A 21577-nucleotide genomic window follows, 5' to 3' on the forward strand; every position below is an offset into this window, starting at 1 on the left:
TCTGCCACCCTTTACATCTGAGGCCAAGAAACTGGTATGCAGAGTCCCCTAGGGTTTATCCCTCAATCTGCCCCTGTTCCGCGTCTACATGGCACCACTCGCCAACATCATCAGGCCTCAAGGCATCATCATATCCTACATAGATGACACACAATTCATCCTCGCCCCTAACGGACACCCACCACCAGAATTAACTTCAATAAGGGCATAACCCTGGTAGGAGATATGGATGAGAACCAACAGCTTGAAACTGAACTCCAAAAAGACTGAAAAACTAGTCTATGGGAACAAGAACTCCCTGTGGGGTGCCACCTGGTGGCTGACTGAACTAGTACTCACACCAACACCCACCAACCATACAAGAAATCTGGGGATCATCCCGACGACAAGTTGAACATAACAGCACAAGTCAACGCAGTGAGCTCTGCTTACTACCACATCCTACGAATGCTATGAAAAATCTTCAAGTTGCTCCCACAGAACACCAGATGAATCATTACGAAAGCACTCATCACAAGCCAACTGGACTACTGCAACACACTGTAGTCCAGAATTTCCAAGAAGCTCCTTAACAGATTTCAGACAATCAAAATGGCTGCTGCCAGCTCATGCTCAATATTACTCCCTGCACCCACATTTCTTCACACCTCATGGAGCTATGCCATTCATAAACGCTGCCAATTCAAACTCCTCATGCACACCTACAAAGCCTACACAACACAGGATCCACATACCTCAACAGCTGCATACACTTCCACAACCCAACCCGACTCCAATGCTCAGTCTCACTCTCACTTTCACACACCACCTGAATTCACAGAAGCAAAGCTGGTAGTCACTCATTCTCTTACATCACACCAAAACATGGAACAAACTCCCACAACACATCAGAGCCTCCTCCTCGCTCCTTGAGATTCACAAGAAGCTGAAGATCTGGTTCTATGAATAATTCTGAGGGGACTACACGCATACACACCTGATCAAGCACCTGGATACCCTTGTGGGTGATTAGTGCCCTCTACAAATCACCATATCAACATAACATGACAAAACATTGCCTATCAGGGGTTCACAATAAAATGTACTTTCACTGCAGCCAGCTCTTTTCTTTTTAGTTTGTTTTTAGTATCATGTTATTACAAGCATGCAAAAAAGGTATTATATTCGAAATAGTTTTTTAGATTGGGCCTTCATACATTTATGTTCTAACCTACAGTAGAAAATTGGCCCTATTTGCACTTTGGCTGGTGATTCCAGCAGAGTACAATTAACTCTCATTATATAATTGCTGGAGCATGAGGAAGTATTAAAATCATAAAGCTAGACCTGAGCTGTAATTGAAATTGACACTGAATAGCCTAATATTTGATTGGCGACAAAGGCTTTTGTCTCTAAGAGGAGGATTTATGTTGTGTTATGTTAATTTTATTTTTAAAGCACAGCGGTTACCCGTGGGTGTCCTGGAGCTAATCACCTATCCTGAAGGCAAGAATATGGAGGAGATGAGGTTTATTCAGCAAAAAAACAGGTCTTTAAGCACTTCCTAAAGGCTAGAAGATCCGAGGCATTCCTTAGGTGGAACGGAAGGGCAGTCCATGCTTTCGCTGCACCAACGGCAAAACTTCTGACACCCCACAGAACTTTTTTGTGTGCGGCACTGAGATCAGCTTGGCCCCTAGTGAGCAAAGTGATCGTTTCAGTGTATACCACTGGAACAGCCGTTTTAAAAAGTCTGGGCCTGTGCCTTGAAGAGCTTTAAAAACCACACAGAGCGATTTAAAATGCACATAACTCCTTACAGGGAGCCAGTGCAGTTTCTTTATTTCCTTGAAGATGGGGGCGAATTTGGATGTATCAGTGAGGGGTCTAGCAGCAGCATTTTGTAGCAGTTGCAATTTATTCATAAATGTTTGTTGGATATTCAAATACATGCTATAGCAATAGTACAGCCTCGGCAATAACTGCGCTGTGACTATTGTTTGCCGGCTACCCGAGGGTAGGAATGGCAATACTTTCCTGAGGGTTCTGAGCACATAGGCTGTTGTTGATGCTACTGCATTTACTTGCTCCCCAAAGGTAAGTCACTCATCGACTCCCAATTTTTTACCTTCTTAGAAGGTTGCGGGAGAGAGCCATCGAGTCAGGCCACCAACCCGGTGTCCAAAAAAACTTCAGTTTTGCCTGAATTGAGCTTTAGACAAGTCTCTGTCATCCATCTACCAATTGATTCCATACAGGGTTGGAAGCGTTTATCCGTACCCATCTCCTGGCCAGGTAACAGAGACACCACAATTTGGGTGTCATCATCAGCATACAAGGTGAGACCAAACCCAAATGCTCTGATAAAGATGGCCAAGGATGAGATGTACACATTTAAAAGGGTCGGACTCAAGGAGGACCCCTGAGGGACCCCACAAGGTAATGACAGACGTTTTGACTGGTAGTCACCCAGAGCAATAATTTGTCCTCTGTTGGATAGAAAGGATCTTAACAGATCCCAGGCTTTGGAACGGAACCCACATTCCTTTAAACGCTCCATCAAGATGTCATGACAGACCGTGTCAAAGGCTGCGGACAGATCCAGAAAGGTCAGGGCTGCGCTTCCGCCCTGATCCACTGCCTCTCTGTTCTCCTCCGTGGCCTTAATCAGAGCGGACTCGGTACTATGTCCCCCTCTGAAGCCGTACTGGGAGGGATCCAAAGGCTTGTGTTGCAGCTAAGAAGGCACTGAGTTCTGTGCTCATGATTTTTTCAACCAGTTTAGCTGGAAGCGGAAGACGCGAAATCGGGCAAAAATTATTAGGGTCCTTAGGGTCCAGTCTTGGCTTCTTTAGAAGGGGCAATATGGAGGCCAATTTCAAGCATGTCGGGAAATTCAGTTTCAAACATGTTGTTAAAGATAGATGCCAGCGATTACGCAAACGGACCCGGGGCTAATTTGGCCACCGTTACTGGGCATGGATCAAAGGGTGATCCTGATTTGGCTGCCCTGAGAAGCCCATGAACAATGTCAGGGGATACTGGCATGAATTTATCAAACGTACAGTAGACGTCCTTGTAGGTTTAGATTCTTTACTTGCCATATTCAACAGGGCAGCACTGGAGCTACTAAAAGCTGAGAAGATAGTCTCCCCTTTAGTCAGGAAGAACTTAGCGATATCTTCACACAGTTCCTGACTTGATTGAACTTTGCCTGGGCTTGGAGCAACCAAGCTAGAGACCATTCTAAAAAGTTCTTTTACTGAGTTTTTCGCTAGATCAATATGGGCAACATAGAACTTTTGTTTAGCCGAGAAGAGGGGTTGTTTATATTTCTGCAGGCCGATTTTATAAAGTTTGTTATCTGTTTCATTATAAGCTTTCCTCCAGCTCCGCTCTAGCTGTTTACAAGTGAGCGTGTGATTCCTCAGGTCTTTTGTAAACTATGGGGCAGATGGTTGTGCTCTTTTAGGAAAGAGAATTTTTCACAGGCTTTCTCCAGCCATTTTGTATATACTGTGGTGACCTCTTCCACTCCCACTGGTACCTACTCGCTCTGGAGGTGAGAAGTTCCTGCAGAGCAATTGCCTCTGTTTTATTCCAGGCTCTGGTTACTATTCGGACTTTTGACTGGGGTCCATTTGCGGTTTGCGCCATTAGAGTCAACTCAAATTGAACGGCAGCGTGATCTGACCATATGAGAGGTGAACTGTAGGCCGAGATGGTAGGAAAAAATAACATCCAGGGTTTATCATGCTGCATGGGTTGGACCGAGTACCTGCTGCCTCCGGTCTACGCTATTCATCATATCTGTCAGTGTCACTGTATCAGGTTCAGTAGAAGCCTCCAGATAGAAGTTAAAATCTCCCATGATTGTGTAAGCGTCAGTGCAGAGGCCTTCTTCCCAAAGGCCTCCGAGTGAGTTAAAAAAGGTTTTTCTAGCTCCCGGTCATCTGTATAAGAGCAAGCCTTTAAAGGTGTGATGGTGAGATAGGGTGAGATTAAAAGATAAGGCCTCACATGCTGCAGACATAGCAGGCTGAAATGCTTCCCTAATCAAGCTGTGGTAGATCACTGCCAGACCTCCTCCCTTCCTGAGGGGTCTATTTAAAGTGTGGCATCGAAATCCTGGCGGAGTAGCTTTCACCAAGTCTGGACCAGAGGAATCATCCGTCCATGCTTCAGGAATAAAAGCCAATTTTATGTCCCACTCTTCAATAAGCCTTGTGCATTCCATCCATGCTATGATTAACCAATGATCTCACATTAAGCAAAACGTATTATATTACATGAATGTCATACCCGGCAGACCCTGTCTTTTTATCCACCATAGCTAAAGTGGGCTGATACAGAACCTTGGGTAGGGTAATTTTACAGTTAGGGCACACCGCTGGACGCGGCGCTGGTAGTGAGCTGAAAGAGAGGCAAATGCAATCCATACCCTTATCCACCCCCTTTACTTCTATTAGGGTTTTTTTTAGTATAGATGCAGATGGGAGGCTTACATGACTTACAACAACCAGGGGTCCTGGCACTAAGCCCGGTCCGAGTGCGGACAGGCGCCGACGGACTGGCAGATGAGGCGCGCCCTCATCTGCCTTTAAGCCCAGGTCAGGGAAAAGCCTAGTCCGCTGACGTGCATATCCCTAAAATGGCTGCCCTGCCCGGCTCCTTGAGTCCAAGTTCGTGAGAGCCCCCACCTTCAAACCCCAGTGAGCAGCAGCATTTGTTTAAAAAGAGGTCAATTAGTTAGGGAATGCGCTGCTTTTTCGATGCCTTTGAATCAGAGCAGAGAAAGACTTATCATATGATAATCACATACATTTTCCAGAACTTCTGTGATTTACGTAATCTTATAAAAGAGCAAATCCAGTCTAAAACCTTGGTAATGTATGCTTTTTATTCAACTCTGGAACTTCTTACGCTGCCCACAATTTTACACAATTTGAAGAAGTCTCTTGATAAAGACATATACAAGTGGATATTAAAATATTCCATTACTAGCCCGGAGTGTTTCTGTCTAGTAATGGCGGAAATAGGATACATGTGGGTCTAATTCTGAAGCCCACAAGGCAATCATAAATTGTAGCAAATTATATTATTGCAGGCCTGTCATTATGTTAGATATTTAAAACTCAAGGTTTTAAGGCATTCAGACTTGGACCTCATGGACAGCAAGTAACTGAAAATAATACCCATTGTATATTCTCTTTTCATAGTCATATTATCCCCAGTTTTTCTTTGTATGAGATGTTTACTCTCATTATACACCACTACAGTGAATGTATTCATACACTTTGGGGTTATGCTTGTTAAGTAGCTTTGCATAGATTACTGCACATGGAAATAAAGTTATTGGGAGGCAGCAAAGAAGGGAATGGAGAATACATACACAGTTTGAGCGCAAACACATGTGGAAAAGTGGTAGCAAACAGAGGTTCACTAAGTGTGAATAGGTATATGTTCAGATTCACTACTAGCTAGATACATCTTTTAACTCACATAATGTCCGTAACAGCTGTACCATTTGGAAGCGCTGAAGCTATTAGAGATGCTGGGATTTCTACTTATCCCTTCCATGTTTCCATCTGCCTCCCTTACAACCTCCATCTTTCTACATTCCTGAGAGTTTGCGTTCTGTCCTATACGTGACCTCTGACTAAGGCTACTGAGTACTGGCCTTAGCTCATGCAGACACAACACAAGAGAAATATTCTCATTAAGGAGAGATAGTCCACAATGGTGCGCATTAGGAGATGTTGGTTTGGCAAAGATGGCTTCTTTGAGAAGGGATTCTCTGGCAACACCGATCAGGAATGAAGAGGGGGGTCTAGCACTGATGTTGACTCTGGGAGAAGGCCTTTGGCAAAGATTGAAAATATTGAAAAGAAGAGTCATGATACATTAATAGGAGAAATATAGGCTCTTGCTAAGACCTTTATCTGGAGATGGTGAATCTGGCAGTGATTGCCATTATGGAGAAGTGAACTTTAGAATTGAATTCACAGCAGAAAATGAATAGATGAAGTTGTATGTTTGTGGTTAATAGGCCCTGGCTTTGATGGGCACTAAGGCAAGGGGGATCAGGCAGTGGCATTCACTATGGCCAACAATGTCTTATTACTTACCGGTAATCTTCATTACCCCGATTAGGGTCCTCCCCGTCCCAGTCCTTACCACGTGAGGCAGTCCTGCCTCCACCCAGCCAATCAAAACGCCAGAAATCCAAAGGTCGAAGGTGACATAAGCCCCTCCCACCCACCGCCATGCCTGTTATCAACAAGACTCAGACACAAACACAGCGGGAGGGAGGGAGGGAAGAGGACTGGGACGGGGAGGACCCTAATCGGGGTAATGAAGATTACCGGTAAGTAATAAGACATTACCCCCTCATGGGTCCTCCTCGTCCCAGTCCTTACCACGTGAGGAACTCACAAGCAGAAAACCAAGAAGAAAAAATGCAGGACACCCGGGATCCATGCAAAAGTACAAAACTTCAAACAATAAAGCATCGACGAACAGCAGCGTACAAGACGCCAACAGAAATCGTCAGAAGAGGCAAGAAAAACATCAAGCCGAGAATGTCGCACAAAAGTGTGACGGGACCGCCAAAAGGCCGCCCCACAAAGCACCAGGATAGAGACCCCGCCCCATCAGCACAGGAAGCAGACACAGAACCCACAGGAGACAAACAGGTTAGGAGAAACCCGAGACTGTAGTGAACATCGGAGGCAAAACAGAAGAGCCCCGCGAACACCCAAAGAAGGGGAACAGGAGAAACCCCCACAGCAGGCAAAACAGGAAGCAACACCTCCAGCCGCAAAAGGAAACACGAAGAAACAGGCAGAAAAGCCCGATCTAAGCCGCAAAACAACTCAAACCTGCAGAAACTGCAAAGAAGGAAACAAAACGAGCAAGGCACCCAACCCACCCAACCGACAAGCGGAAGAGAAGGCCATCAAAAAAAAAAAACACTGCAGTGGACAACCACAACACGTCCACCACTAACAAGGATATGAAAGGGGCAACCGCAGACCATGCAAAACAGCAGGCAAGGCCCAAAGAAGAAATGAGAACAGGAGAGCCCGGACAACGAAGCAAAAGCTCCGAAGAAGCCGACCCATCAAAGGGCAACAACCACCGAGGAAGCCCCAAGGCCCCGACAAGCACAAACCGCCGTCAACGAGCAGACAAAGCGGAAGGGGAAAAATCCCAACAACAAACCCAAGCTGGAGAAATCAGCACAGAAACAGGAACCCCACCATGGATTCCAACCAAGAGAAGAGCACCAGGAAACAAAAGAGCCCCAAAGTGCATCACAGCTCCAAAGAGCGGAAGGCCAACGCAACCAACACATGCCACAGGCCACCACAGAAGAACAGCCCAAAGACGCCAAAGACAGCCGCTCAAGAGACAGGCAGTCAGAAGCAAGCGCCAAAGACAGGGCAAAGACAGCTGCGGACCCAGAAGCAGAGCCGGAGGCAAGGGAGGCTGGCCCAATCCGACTCCCAACAGCAACAGCAGGAGCGGAAATCAAAAACAGCAAGGCCAACCCAACAACACCGACACCCCCCAAACCTCTGCAGAGCGCCCGGGAGGAGAAAAACGGGAGGGAAGGTATACAGAAAACCCGAAGGCCAAGGAAACGAGAGAGCAACCCCTGAGGACAGACCACCCCGGAACAAAAACCGGGGGAGAAGAGCAACAGGAGGGGAAGCAAAAATGACCAAACCAAGAGACCCAAACCAAAGACAAAAGGACCTGGAACAGAGGAACAGACAGAGGGAATGCTACACGAAGCAGCAAGACAACCCAGCGCAGGGCCATTCCAAGCACCAGCGCACAGTCCCAAGCACCCACGCAATGTCCCAACAAAAGGACATGTCCCGTCGAAACAAGCACCAGAAGCACCAAACAGATGACGGCAGGAAGCGGCCTAAGCCACCAAAAGAAGGCACAACCAGAGTACCATTCCAGTAAAGAAACCAACCGCCGTAACAGGGATGCCTCTCAAGACCCTCTGAAAGACAACAGAGAAGTCGCCGCCCAGACACAAGACAGGGAAGCCCGCAGGAACAGAGACACGTACCGGGACCCCCCAAGAAGGCCCAAACAACAACGAGCCCCCAGAGCGACAGCCCGAACAACAGACAAGCCGGCCACCAAGGACCCCAACGGGGCCCCCAACCCAAGGACAGGCATCCAAGGACAACAAGAGGAGAGAGGAAAGCAGAAATGCACCCCCCACACCATGTCAGGAGAGCAAAGCCACCAGACCAGGGGAGAGAGGAACCAGAGCCTCGTAATCAGCAAGACAAAGGACCCAACAAGACATCAGAAGAAACACCAAGGACACAAGGTGCACAAGAGCCCAAGGAACCACAGCCGAGGAGGCAACCACCATTTGGCGGACACAAAACCAACCCCGAGCCGGGGCAGGAGGGAGACCCGGTAGGACCTGCAGAAGATCCAACAGGACAGAGAACAGATCCGGATATATGGAACGCCTCACGAAATGCGTGTCATCCTAGCGCAGGGGCCATGTCAACCCCCTCCAGCAACGCTCAGCAGAAAGCATACGAGCCGCTGAAGCGAGCACTGGAAACAGCCCCCAGCAAAGCGTCAAACCGGTCCCGAGGAACTGAAGCCCCTGAACAGGAACCAGACGAGGAACGGCCAGACCCAAAACGACCCCAGAAACCGGAACCAGGCCAGCAAACCCCCACAGCAGGAGCCAGCACCGTGTAAAAAACCAGAGGAGCATGAGAGAGACCGAAAGGAAACACCTGAAAACAGGAAACAGAACTCAACCACCGCAAACCTCTGAGCAGCCGGATGGAGGGGAACGAGAAAAACAGGCGACTCCCACACCTAGGGAAGCCAAAATTACCCACCAAGAAGAGGGGAAAACCGGGCTGCAAGGGGCTCAACCAAAAGGGACACAGCCGCACCAACCCGACCAAAGCCCCGGGAGGCAGAACCGAACAGAAAGACCAACGGGAGCCAGGACCTGGAACAGAGAGAAAGATGACCCCCGGCCCCACTCCATCACCGAAACCAGCACCACAGAGCGTAGCAACAAAAAATTGGCCGACGCCAAAGAAGAATGGCCTAAAAATGGGACAGCCCGGAATGGAAACCGGCAACCAAGAATGACGACCAACAGGAATCACCATTCTCAAAGCAGACCGGACCAATGACACCAAAGGAGATAGGCGACCCGCAAGCAGGTCAACACCAGGAGTGGAACACATAACCTGAAGAGGAAGAGATGCAACCACCAGGCCACGGAGACTCCACCTGCGCACAACATATCCGACTGACATTCAGGGGCAGCAGCAGGCGCCGCAGAGGCAGGGAACCAAACGTAGTGCAAAAAATGCAGGCATAGGACCAAGGCACTAGGGGAATGGCAAAGCACCAAAACGCAGGCCGGAGAGAAATCTCACAAGCCCCCACCGTCCCGGTAGCCGAGGACAAGGCCCAACCATCCGGGACCGGAAGGAGGGACCCCTAAGAAAGCACAGACTGAAAAAGAGCAAGCACACACCCCAAAAAGGAGAAGCAGCATACGAACTCTTGAGAGCGGAATCCACCAACCTCCCAACCCGGACCTCCAGGGAAGAAGCCTCCGAAGACCGAGGGAGAAGGTGCAAAAAAGAAGAAAAATGGAGGATACCAGGTGACAAAGACCGCCAGGCGAAATCGTGTCCCCAGAAAGAGAGGAACACCCCGCATGGCAATGCCAAGCCACACCGCAGCCAGTACAGCCAACAGGACAGCACGAAATGGCCGGTAAAAAATGGGAATAAACCCCGCCGGAGCAAATGAATCAGGGAGAAAGACCCAGCAACAAAACACCAGAAATCTCATGGACCATCCCCGAATGTATACCCCAACAGGGAAAAAACGTCCACGATCCCACCAACAAGAGATGATGGCATAGCCGCATGCACCAGCAGCGCAGACAGCGCAAAACAGTCCAAGAAAAACTGCAAAAGATGCTACGTGGACAAAGAGAATGCAAATTTCCAAAGCACAGCATGAAAATGAACATCCCAAGTCACATTGACAGCATAGGCAGGACTTGAACCCTCAGCACATGATAGCCTGTGACACCAGAGGCATATGACATACCAAAGAGCAACAGCTCCGTGGATGCACCGGAGAGGAAGTCCCCTCAAACATGGCGAGTAAAGGAGTAAACCCCATATATGGAACGCTTCACGAATATGCATGTCATCCTTGTGCAGGGACCATGCTAATCTACTCTGTATCGTTCCAAGCATAGTATATGTGCTGCCGAAGCGAGCACCAGGAAAACACCCAACACACATTGGTGGTGGTATTGAAAGGAAGTGCCCAGCAACCTCCAGGAAACACTGCCCCAAACAGTAATCTCATATGTGAGAACAGAAAATAAACAAAAAAGGGCAGCCCTGCAGTCTCCACCCACAGCCACATATGAAGAACATGGCCGCAGGGTCCGGCCACTGCACTAAAGCACCAGCGCCGGAACGACCTGGGGCCAGAACACCAGGAGGGCTCCCCGCCCCAGCCCAGCACATGAACGGGGAGCATCCCGACCCCAGAACAGGAGCGTGGCCGGCCGGAGGACCGGAGCGGCCGCGCTGGTAAAAACATGAAAAGACCATAAACAGAAGCATTTAAAAATGCAAAAGAAACACTCACGCCACCGCCAAAACACCCAAAAGCAAACAGGAACAGAGGCAGGAACCGGGAGCACCAGCGTTCCGACAGCCGTCGGAGCAGAAAAAAAACAGGCATGGCGGTGGGTGGGAGGGGCTTATGTCACCTTCGACCTTTGGATTTCTGGCGTTTTGATTGGCTGGGTGGAGGCAGGACTGCCTCACGTGGTAAGGACTGGGACGGGGAGGACCCATGAGGGGGTAATGCCATATGGGCGTCCTTGTTACTATTGGTAAAAAGGTACATGGTAATAATTGTGATTATGGTGAGACAGTTCTACCACTGACGATGACTGTGGGTCTGTAGCACTGATGCTTTTCCTGGAGATGATGGGGTTTGACTCTGTTAACTAAGTCCAATGTTGAAGAAGGGGCTGCAAAATTAAATCTTTCAAGGATGGGGCAGACTGCCTCTGATAGCATCTGTGGAGAATGGTAGCTTGTGCCCCTTACAGTTGCTAACATGAACGGTGATATGTATTAGTAAGGGACACTCAAATACTTTGGAGAAGAGCTCTGGAAAAAATGGCCGCCATGGATAAATAGGGCTTCTGGCAGAGATGTTAGCAGCATCCAATCAGGGATCTGGTCCTCGTGGTTTCTTTGGGGAAGAAATTCAGGGACGATGTCAGCAGTCAGAAAGCATAACACTGAGGTTATTTAGTCAAACTTCGGATTGCACTCGGCATTTTCTTTGTGTCTATGTAGTATTATTAGACATTATCATCAGGAAAACGTACGTCATCGCAGTGATATTATATATAGACGGATGGAACGTTTTGTGAAGTTGCTGAGTACAAAGCAAGCACTTACTTGGGATATCGAGTCAGTACAATTTTAACTATTTTAATATTGGTTGCATTTTTTGTTCGCTTCTCTAGGGAAATCTCCTGTTGGTCAGCAAGCTTCAAGTTATGCTCAATGTGGCACTGTTCCAGCATAAAATTATTCTTGTATCATCAGAACAAACATGAAGGTGTTTAAATGCCATTTCTCATTTCAAAAAGCATATTTTACATTAAGGTAGGTTTTCAGTGCAATTATGACATATATCCTTTCAAAAAACAAACGCGTTTCTATATTGCCCTCTTTTACCAACAGTGTACAGAATGGCTTTTGAATAATCACCTGTATGACAAAAATAAATTCTAGTTTCAGAAATCAGGACTTATGTAAACCTAAATTACTATGTTTAAGTGTTATCAGCGTCACAGTGTCTGAGGATATTTTACAGGAATTAGATTGAATTTACAGCTGGAAAAAAGAGCCAGGTGGACTGATTTTCTGACGTCTTCGGTGTGAATATTTCTAAAACCTAAAAAAAAGTCACAACATCACACACAATGCTAATTAAATTTACCACTTTAAATAAAAGCTTAAAGTTACTTCGAGAAAGGTGGGAGTACATGTGTTTTTAGGAGTGAGTGCCCCATGCCTTTATATATTTTTAGCGAGTAGGGAAGGAATCTTTCCTACCTTCCAGATAAAAAGGGGAAAAAGTGCCAATAAAGGTTAAGGATCTTGGGAAGAAGTTATATGTCTATAAATTTAACATCTTCATGAAATTCCACCCGTGCTACTGGGGTTTTTCAAATATTCCCAACATTAATAAGTCTGTGCAAATAGGCGTCCAAGACTAAAATGTGTGCAGCTGCTTATTATCTAGCCACCTTAGTTTCATACAGAGACAGGCAAATATTTTATTTGTTGAAAAATGTTGTTCTTCTAGGTAATGTGCAGCAGTGCTATGAGCTATAAAGTACATCTTTAAGGAAACTAAATAAAATGGTGCTAATTAAACAGAAAGCCCAACTCCTGTCAACCAAGTTCAGCCTACGATGGAGTTTAGGAAATCTGAATTCTTGCGCTTGGATAGGGGAGTAGAATTCTCCTCCAACTTTCATGTGACGACCCACAATCCAAAAACTATACTGTATCAGTGTCATCAGATTTGGGCGACAGGGCACTGGACCCCTCCCCCCCGGAAAACAATTGTAAAGAAAATACAAAATCCTAAAACAACCGCACCTTTTTGGGTAAACTGTGTCCACGGGCGCCCCAAATAAAAGATCCTTCTGATCACTGTCCCAATCCAGAATCACAGACCAATACGTTTTTAGGAAGAAAACACTAAAGTGACAATTGTATTGGTGAGCATGTACTATTTAAACATACAACATAACATAAACTAGCCTTTCCAACGTATATTGAACCTTTGAGGCTTTTATCTCCCACCAGATAAAGACTCAGATGTCATTGTTATTATATAAATATTTCTGAGTCGGAAGATGCAAATATTTCTTAAGTCATGCATCGCCTCCTCCCATGGTCCATGTATCCACGCAAATTCATATTTCTTCTGCATACTGTAACTTGTTGCGGTGTAAAGAATTTACATCTAATGAATTTCTGCCGCTCTACAAATAAATAGATAAATAAAACATTATGCCTCCTCTATATCCCTATTTCAAGTGAACTGTCATACCAGTAAGGCCATGTAACCTTTACCATAAAAGGAGCTGGCCACACACCAACCTACTAAAGGCAGTGCACTTCACTAAAAACCCAATACATTTTCAAAAAAATGAATTCATTTCTGTCCATTTCATTTAATTTTCATTTCTTTAATAGCATCTCTACTAGAAACTGGGAATAGAGAATTTCATATCGGAAACAAAAATCGATGTCTGAGGGCACAAACCAGAGACCTGTGCCGCGAGGGGGCAGGAAAGATATACAATGTGAACAATATTAGAATTATTAGAATGAATGAATAAAATACAGGTCAAAATGTTCCAGAAGTTCAAAGGGCACTGCAGCAAAAGCATTAAGTTCCAGACACTCTCTCTTTTCTTTTCTCTTTCTCTTTTTGCTAAAAAATACATCGCCTGACCCTGTTAATGGTAACAGTTAAAGCTAATATGGCTATACCAGCCAGAAAATGGATATTACCCCACACTGCAGTATGCATGGCATTGATATAGGAACAGAGTAGATTTCATGTTCAACCTAGACCCACATTCCACGAGGAGGCTGCACAAATCTCTTGTATCCAGCCCTGCTCTAAGGAGAGATGTGGCACTGACCACCAGTTCTCTAGGTACTTCTAAATTCTGAAACCCGGCGCTTAAAGGATCTCTTCCACTAAGGTGTCACGCTTTAGGGTGAAGATCGGATTGAGAAATATGAGCCTTTTTTAAATATAAAAGAATAGAGTCCTGATCCTCAAGTGTAATTTGGAAGAGGAGACCTGTTTTCTCAAATGATTCCATGGCTTTAGAGCAAATCTCAGTTGAGTAACCTCCATGGACTACATCGAGAGCATGTGTCTGTCACATGCTTTTCCCAGACAGAGGAAAACGTGAAGCGAGGGAAGAGTCCTAGCTTGGTCTGGAACAATTATAGTATTGTAGGTGAAGACCACCCACTGGAGGATGTGCTGCCAAAACAAATCCTTCCCCTACCCCCAGAATTGAATCTTTAGACGAGTACTGGCTCTAAGACAGAGATAATTTTGGAGGAATTGTTCATGGAGAAAACAGAGACACTGGTTGAAAGAGATCATTTCATTTAGATTCTTACAATACTTCTTCCTACATACGAGCAGCTTCCGTCCCACAACAGTAAGGATGAAGATCTTATTGAGATAGTTGCCCAAAACCAAGAAGAGGTGTGGCAGTGACTCTATTGTAGAGGTTAGGGAAATGGTATTGGAAAGGTTACACCACAACAATAACAGCACACTCTTCAATGGTGTCCGGAGTGGTTGAAAACCTCTCTGACCATGAGAAGCAGAGTAATGGAAGAGCCTGCATAGTGAAAAATGCCTACTTTTGGAGATGTGCTTGTGACCTTTCATAGCCTCCTCAGTTCGCAAAATGTCTAACCCAACAACAGCAGTCACTGATAACCAATGTACAAGAATGGAAACAAGAACCTCAACTTAAATGCTTTTCTATCACAGGTGGTTTCAACCATTGCCCACCGTTACCAGACTGCTAAATCGTTTAAAATCTTGACATTGATACAATGAGCTGCCCAGTTGCAGAAACATAATGCTGGCTTTCCCAGGCCGCCTTTTTAAATTAATGTATTATGGCTTCATTTAGAGTATGGTGGATTGTGCTCAATTCCATCAAGTCAGTGGTGGGAAGTATTCAGTGGTCCACCATATTTAGAGATCTCTGCCAGGGAGGTAAGATCTATGTTAGACCTAACAGCCTTGGGTGGGCTTTCCCCCAACGCTTTGCTTACCACCTTCTCTTTTCTGACCTCATTTTCGTTGGCTTTAGCACTCTGGATACTTTACCACTACTAACCAGTGCTAAAGTGCTTGTGCTCTCTCTCATAAACTTGGTAATATTAGCTCATCCCCAATTGGCATATTTAATTTACTTATATCTCCCTAGTAGGTGACCTACATGTGTCCCTGGCCTGCAAATTCAATGCTACTAGTGGCCCTGCAGCACTGATTGTGGCACCCACTTAAGTAGCCAGTTAACTATGGCTCAGGCCTACAATTGCAGAGCCTGTATGTGCAGTTTTCACTGCCAGTTCGACCTGGCAAGATAAACATCTTGCCAGGCCTAAACTTTCGATTTTTATACATATAAGTCACCCCTAAGGTAGAGCCTGGACAATCCATAGAACAGGGTGCAATGTAAATAATAGGTAGGGCATGTACATTTAGGTTTTGCATGCCCTGGTAGTGAAAAACTCTCAAATTCAATTTTCACTACTGCAAGGTCTTTCTCTCCCGGAGGATATGATTGGAATCACCTTATTACTTCTTTTAAGCATACTTCCCAATTGTGAAGAAATAGACTTTTCAAGTTTGGTGTCTCTGGACTCACAATTTAAAATCACAACTAATGATGAAGTCTGTAAATTACACTTTTAGGAAGTTGGCATTTTCTTACTTTAGCCATTTTGTGCCTGCTGCCTGTCTCTGATACATGTCTGGAGAGGGTGACAGCTGCACTTTGTGTATTACTCCTAGACACACAATGGGAGTTTTAGGTGTGAATCAATGGGCCATCTTAGTTCGTTTGGAGGGAGGAGCTAGGCACAGCCTCACACTTGCACATACATAGGCTGTGTCCTGTCACCACATAAAGGGCTGCATACCCCCCTGTTCTGAGTCTGGAGCCAGGGAAGGAAGGGAGGACCTACATCTGTGCACTTCAAAGACCTGTCTTTGAAATCTCCTCAACTTAAAAGGCACAACTGACTGTAAGTACCGGACCTCTAACACCACTGCTTCAGTACAATTCTGGACCTGTAGAGAATCTGCCAGAAAGAAAGCCTGCTGTGCTGCAAAGGACTGCTCCTCTCCTGGACTTCTGTTTTGCTGTGCTGGACCGCTGCCTGTTTTTCCCCTGCCTGTTTGAGAAGGACTGGACCTGCATCACTTGAACCCAGAGTGACTCCAAGGGCTTCTTGACTTGCCTCTTGATTTGAGGTATCCAGGATAAAAAAAAACTTCCATCCATCCTGCCCCTACACCTGGACTCTGCAATCTGTGAGTCTGCCCTGTCACCTTTGGACCCTTAAAAGTGGGTCTACAGTGTTTTCTGTATCAGAACTGATGCATCTTCTGCTGCGTTAGCAGATTCGATGCATCGAACCTGTTGCAGGAAGAGGGCCAGCGCATCTCCTTTGAAACCAGCACATCGCCTTCGGAAACGCTACCTCAGAACCAATGCATCTCCACCAGTGCTTGGAGAAGATTGACACATTGTCTCTACTGCGTGGAGAAACCTGGCACCTCACCTCTGGAATCATTGCATCTCAGAATTGGTGCATCGCCTACGGAACTGATGCAGCGTTGCTTTTGCGCGGAGAAAATCAATGCACCACCCCTACTGCGTGGGAACACTGGCGCATCGCTCAATTGCACCCCTCATCTTCTTCGACACATCCAGGATCAAGGTACTTTTGTTTAGCAGGCCTAACTAGGTCACTGTGTGTGGCCCGTGCTCGGCCTGATATTTTGACTTTGTTCCAGTCTGGTATGACCAGATAACCCAAGTAAGCGCTTATTGCTTCTAAGCGCTATTTTACACTTTATTCTTAAAAAATATATATCAAAATTTCTACTTATTGGATTTTTGTTGTTTTGGTCTTGTTTTATTTATTAATTTTAGTTCTATTTAGCTAACCTGCTATGAAATCTTTTGTGAGGTGTTTTACTGTTTGAAGTGTTCGAAAAATACTTTACACATTGCCTCTAAAAGTTAAGCCTGACTGCCCTGTGCCAAGCTACCAAAAGGTGAGCATAGGTTAATTTAGTGTTGCCTGCCTCTCACCCTGACTAGTATTGTCATTGCTGCCTTACTTGGGCTCATACCTTAGTCAACCAACAACCCAATTTCTAACAATCTATCACTGTGAACTAAGCATGGGCGCAAAATCCATTCCGCTCGCGGATTTTGCGGATTTTCTGCAAATTCGCAATCCGCGAACTCCCACGAATTTGCCGAAAATCCGCGAATCCACGAGCAGAACGGATCCGGGGGCAAAAGTTCAAGCTTCAAGCTTGTAACTATTTTAGAATGGCGCCAGCAAGCTGCCAGCGCCATTCTAAAATAGTTACTAAGTTAGCTTCAACAGGAAGCACTAATAGAAGCAGGTGCTCGAGTTTAACTGAATTCGAGCACCTGCTTTATTTTATCTATTAGTGCTTCCTGATGAAGCTAACTTAGTAACTATTTTAGAATGGCGCTGGCAGCTTGCCGGCGCCATTCTAAAATAAAATAGGAGAGGGGCAGAGGGCAGAAGGGCACAAAGACGAGTGTGGCAGAGGGCAGAAGGGCACAAAAACGAGTGGGACAGATGGCAGAATGGCACAAACACGAGTGGGGCAGAGGGCAGAAGGGCACAAAAATGCGTGGGGCAGAGGGCAGAAGGGCACAACAACGAGCGCGGTCTCACAAAAAAAACCCGCGAACACGCAAAGCGCCCCGCGAACACGCAAATTGCCCCGCGAACATGCCAAAAAAAATCCGCAAATCTGCACAAATTCGCGAATTTTGCGGATCACGAATTCGCAAATCTGCAAATTCGCGAATTGCGAATTCGCAAAATTCGCCCATGCTTACTGTGAACTTAGCAGAGGTGCCATTGGTAGCTCTGTAGAAGGCAGTGACGTTTTTCTAATATACCACCATGTTTTAATGCTGCCATCACCACCCCCATTTTGTACCGCTTTTGGCCGCCATGAGTGTGGCAGGGTATGCTCAGACGTGAGTCCCTTGCTCACTTTGCCACTGGATTCAAGCAAGCCGGGCTGAAGACGGCTGGAATGCCAGAAACCGGTCCTTGGAAGCTTGTTTCTGGTCCAGGGAAGACATGGCTTGGCAATTCGGGCTGGACTGTTCCCATGAGGCACAGGGTCAGACTGATTTGCATATAGCCATGTCTGAACTGGGGTGGCAGAGTGGGCTAAAGAACGGTGATGGATTAAACCCAGATCTTTTGACTGGGTGTGAGTGTTTGATTGATTCAGATGCTCCGTCCATCTCCACCCCCTTTTGTACTGCTCTAGGACAGAGAGTGCCTTGCCCAGTCCCCTATTTTGCAATTTTGTTGGGAGTGATATACAAGAAAAAAATAGTTTTAAAGTGCTGAGCTTGTAGTTTTGCTGAGAGTAAGATGTTTTGCGACAGAGTGAGTGAATTAAAGAACACATTTCCAGATTTATCAAGTTTGCCATTTGTCTGCGATAGCTTGTAGATCGTCCGGCGTCCGTCTATTTATAATAGTATATAGAAGGCCAATTCGAGGAGTCAGTGGTTTCCGCAAAACATTAATGAATTCCACCTCCGTGAATCCTGAGGCACCCCCGACTTTTCTAGAGAGGAAATCATGGATAGACAGATATTTAAAAGCATCCTCTCTCTTGAGGCTGAATTTGGCTGAGAGGTCAGAAAAGGGGATAACTCCCTCGCTGGTGATTAAGTCACCTAACTTTCTAATACCTGCCCTATACCAGTCCTTTCCAAAGATATCGGGGAGGTTTGTGTGGCGAGCGGTAGTAAGTTGTTGGAAACAACTTCGTCCAAATTAGAGGATATATAAACTCCTAAATATTTGTCTTTAGGAACTACTCTATGATCGACCCAGGAGATTTGGTTGTTTGTTATTATCTGAGTCTTGTTTTTATTAAGAGCATAGCCGGATATTTTTCTGAATTTACTTGCCTCCCTTTCCAAGCCCGCTATAGCATTTAGGGGATCTGGTGAGGTAATGGCCAAGTCATCTGCGTAAGCTAGGATTTTGGTGGTGCAGCCTTGGAAATTAACCGGTGAGATGTGCTGGTTGTTTTCGATCTGTTTGATAAGAGGGTCCAGATATAGGGCAAATAGCAGAGGGGAGCAAGGACACCCCTGCCTAGTGCCGCGGGAGATCTCAAATTGCCTGGTTAATTGCCCATTTATCGAGACACAAGCGGAGGGTTTTAGATAGAGTGTTTGTACAGCACGTATCAGTTTTGACCCAAAACCCATCCTCTTCATGACCACCCACAGAAATCTCCAGGAAACCCGGTCAAAGGCCTTTTCGGCATCCAGTAATATTAAAGACATGGGATCCCCTGCAACCTGTGCGGCGTCAAATAGAGTGATGGTTCTCCTGACGTGCTCTGTTGTGCCCTTTTTCGGGATATACCCATGCTGCCATTCTGAAACAAGGGATTCCACTACCGAGGAAATTCAGTTTGCCAGTATTTTAGAGAAAATCTTGGAGTCACAATTAATGAGTGTTATTTGCCTGTATGAGCTCATGTCCAGCGGGGATTTATATTTTTTAGGAAAGATTGCTATCCTGCCATTCGACCAGGATGATGGGGGCGCAGCCCAGCTGAATATGGATGTCAATAGTTCTGTTCATATTTTTTGGAGTTGAGGTGCAAAGGCCTTATAAAATTCTACGGGGATCCAGTCCACCCCGGCGGCTTTCCCGTCAGGGAGAGAGTTAAGGGATTCCTGTATCTCTTCCCAGGTAGGGGTTAGGTCTAAAACCTCACTGGAGTCAGTGGAGAATGTTTGTAGATTGATCCCACCAAGATATCTAGTGATGTCATTTTTAAATGCATCCGCCGGGTCTTTATTCTCCTCGGTATATAGTTTAGCGTAATAATCCTGGAAGCCCTTTCTTATCACATCAAAGTCTTTGGTCTCTTCTCCTGATTGGAGTTTGATTGTGTGTATTTTTCATTATACGAGACCTGCTGTCGTGTCCTGACTGCCAAGTAGTGCCCTATACGGTCACTGCATTCATAGTTTTCTTGCCTTGTGCTTGTACATTTTGCAGCGGCTTTTTCAGAGAAGATTGCTCCTATTCTAGATCTAGCCAGGACAACCTCGTCTTGGATATCCTCGGTGCTTAGCCCTGCTTGAATGGCTTGGGTTAACTTAATTTCAACCTCCTTAAGCTTCTCCTGAAGATTGTTTATCACAAATCTCTCCTTCTGATTTCTGCCCGCTGAGAAGCCAAGCGTCTCACCCCGGATGCCTGCTTTTAGCATGTCCCAAACCACTGCCAGAGAGGCTGACCCCAGGTTAATGTCTAAGCAGTCCTGTATCCAGCCCCGGATGTGTGTTTGATATGCTAAGTCCTGGAGTAAAGCTTTCTCAAAGCTCCAGGAGGAAAGCGTTCTCAGGTTTCCCAGCCCCTTGATGTTAAGGATAAGAGGGTTGTGGTCAGACAAAAAACGCGGGGCAGTCTCAATAGTACTGTTACTAATGAGAGCGGAAGAGATAAAAAAGTAGTCTAACCTGACAAGGGTGCGGTGAGGGGCGGAGAAAAAGGTGTAGCAGGGAGTGAAGGATTTAAGCATGCCCACGCATCTTTCAAGCCATGTGTCTCAGCCAAATTAGTCAGGGCTTGAAAAACCAGTGGCATTCTGCCAGTATACCTCCAGCTATTATCAGTTGCCCAGTTACTGGGCAGATGTAATTTGAGGGCGCCACAAAGAATTATGGGAGTGGACCAGTGGGCTAGGAGCCCTGATACAAAGTTGATAACTCCAGGATCGTCGGTATTGCTGCCATAGATTGAGCATAATGTAAAGGGAGGAATGCCAGGAAGAAGGCATTCGGTTATAACCCATCTACCTAGAGGATCTGCTTTAACCCGGGGAGTGTTAAGAGGGAGTCTTTTTTCTGCCAGGATGCCCACCCCTCTGGTTTTAGAGCTTTGGGTAGTTGCTCCCATGGCTTTGAACCCTAAAGAGTCCAGTAGTTGTTTCTGTGAGCCTTCAATGTATGTCTCCTGAAAACAATAGATGTCCCCCCTCAAAGATCTAAGACCCTGAGATACTTTTTGTCATTTGGAGCGATCATTAAGTCCACAAATGTTCACACAAACAATTCTTAAGGTGTTAGAGTTAGCCATAAAAAAGGGTTTGTAGTAACCTTCCGTGCCTAAAAGAAGGAAAAAGAGAAAGAAAGGGAGTACATTCAGTTAGCATGTGTAAATACTGATTTAAAGGAAACATTGCAACAAATTCCTGAGCCCATTTTCCCAATAAAAAAAAGAAGATTGTGCCCCCCCTCCTTTTTTGAGCAATCAGGTAAGCCTTGAATGATGGCAATCTGCATGAGCCCCAGCCGTCAGCCACGCCGGAATAAGAAAACAAAAACAAAACAGAGGCCCGGTTTAGATTCTTGCTCTAAATAGCCAGTAGTGGAAAGAAAAAAAAAAGAAAAAAGAATCCACTCCCCGCAATTTTCTGTGTGTAGGCTAAGTAATGCAGCAAAGAGAAGGATAGAGAACTAGAGGGAAGAGAAGGCGGTAAAAGAGATAGAAGAACAAATCAGCGTGTGAAGAACGGGTATTGTCAATCATACCTTAGTTCATCTATTGCTGCCTTTGGACTTCAGCTCGGT

The 21577-nt window shown here is 45.9% G+C and overlaps 1 protein-coding gene and 1 non-coding gene across 2 annotated transcripts in view; both read right to left on the bottom strand.

The window, feature by feature from the left end:
- The window catches only part of CNGA2 (cyclic nucleotide gated channel subunit alpha 2), a 342867-nt gene that overhangs the window by 11849 nt on the left and 309441 nt on the right, over positions 1-21577 (bottom strand). The gene's annotated exons all lie outside the window — the stretch shown is intronic.
- LOC147718892 (U6 spliceosomal RNA) lies at positions 10188-10294 on the bottom strand. Its single transcript, XR_015295346.1, has one exon. It is a non-coding gene; the product is annotated as a U6 spliceosomal RNA (small nuclear RNA).

This window comes from Lissotriton vulgaris, chromosome 4_1 (genome assembly GCF_964263255.1).
Source record: "Lissotriton vulgaris chromosome 4_1, aLisVul1.2, whole genome shotgun sequence".
NCBI lineage: Eukaryota > Metazoa > Chordata > Amphibia > Caudata > Salamandridae > Lissotriton > Lissotriton vulgaris.